The sequence below is a fragment of the Propithecus coquereli genome, unplaced genomic scaffold (genome assembly GCF_000956105.1).
Source record: "Propithecus coquereli isolate 6110/MARCELLA unplaced genomic scaffold, Pcoq_1.0 Scaffold53, whole genome shotgun sequence".
NCBI lineage: Eukaryota > Metazoa > Chordata > Mammalia > Primates > Indriidae > Propithecus > Propithecus coquereli.
The window spans coordinates 1,922,070-1,923,735 of record NW_012151174.1 but is presented as its reverse complement, the minus strand read 5'-3'; positions in this window follow the sequence as shown (position 1 = coordinate 1,923,735).

Genomic DNA, 1,666 nt, shown 5'->3' with positions numbered 1-1,666 from the left:
GTTCCCTCTCCCTTCTTGATTTCCAATGACTTATACTTCTCTCTGTGCCCATGTGTGCCCATCACTTACTTCCAAATTATTCGACAGTACATGCGGTGTTTGTTCTCCATTTTTTTTTTTTTTAAGATAGAATCTCACTCTGTCGCCCCAGGTAGAGGACAGAGGGGTCACCATAGCTCACTGCAACCTCAACTCCTGGGCTCAAGCGATCCTCCTGCCTCCGTCTCCTGCCTCAGCCTCCCAAGTGGCTGGGACTACAGGCAAGGGCCACCACACCTGGCTAATTTTTCTATTTTTAGTAGAGACGGGGTCTCACTGTTGCTCGGGCTGGTCTCCAACTCCTGACCTCAAGCGATCCTCCCGCCTCAGCCTCCCAGAGTGCTAGGATTACAGGCGTGAGCCACCACGCCCGGCCCTTTCCCTTTACTTACCAGTTTTCAGAGCAAGGTTTATTTATTAAGTGTCCACGTATGTGTCAGAATTCTTTTTGGAACTTTCATTGGAACGAACTACCTAGCAGTGAGGTTGTGTGGGATAAGGCCCACTTCCAATTCTTGGCAGCTACTGACATCTACCTAAAAGAACTGATCCTTGTACAGGACCAAACTGGCCCAAGTCAATTTGCATCAGGGGTGAGTGTGCTCGAAATGGAAACCTTCCTGGGAGGCAGCAGGGCGAAGACCTCAGCAGCCCAGACACAAAGCAGTCCTTGAGGTTGGGGCAGGCACAAAAACAGCCACACAACCTGTCCTGTAAGTTCGATGGAGTCCCAGAGGGCTGTGCTGCTAGGCGCTCTGAACTCACCTTTCATAAAAAGTTCATTTGAGATGAACTTGACCATTTCCTTGACGACCCTATTCAGCTAGGATTATACCTGGCATCAGGCGACCAGAATCCTTCTGGAACTATCGAGTGAACGCAGGATCATTTAGAATCCATGCCTTGGGCACCATGCCTGAAGGTGGCCGAGGAAGGCTTACTAGATTCTTAGAGGCTGTTCAAACAAGAGTGAGAAGTATTTTAAATATTTTAGCTAACATTGCATGCTACCGATTTCACCAGTAAGAACTCATTTTCAACACCCACTGTGATAATTAATAAGCCACTAAATGCACAAATGAAAACCCATGTCTAACATCCGTCGTGCTAATTAATTGAGAATCTGGTGTTTCTCAAAGATAAACAGTGGAAGCCCTTGTAATAATTGCCCACTTGGCTTTTGTTCAGATGCTGGCACACGCCCCTGGAAGTGTGCGTTCCAGCTTGGGAAAACCGACACTTAAACAATTACTTCCCCCTGTGTCTTAGGCTGGGTTCTTTAGAAACAGACCCTGAGACAGCGAGTGGCATGCAGAAGGGTTTGGGGGGAGATGAGGCGGAAGGAAACGAGGAGGGCAGAGCTGGCCAGAGAGAAAATCCGATGCAGGGTATGGTTGGAAGGAAGCCTCATGCCACGCCACGCCACGGGAGCTCTGGAGCTGGGGTGAAAGCTAAGCCCTGTCCCAAATTGAGGCAAAGGGGTCAGACCTTTGTATCCTGGTGCCATCAGCCATTGGCCAGGGCTACCCGGGAGAGGTCCAGATTCTTGCTAGAGTCGGGCCGGGCATGGTGGCTCACGCCTGTAATCCTAGCACTCTGGGAGGCCGAGGCGGGAGGATCGCTTGAG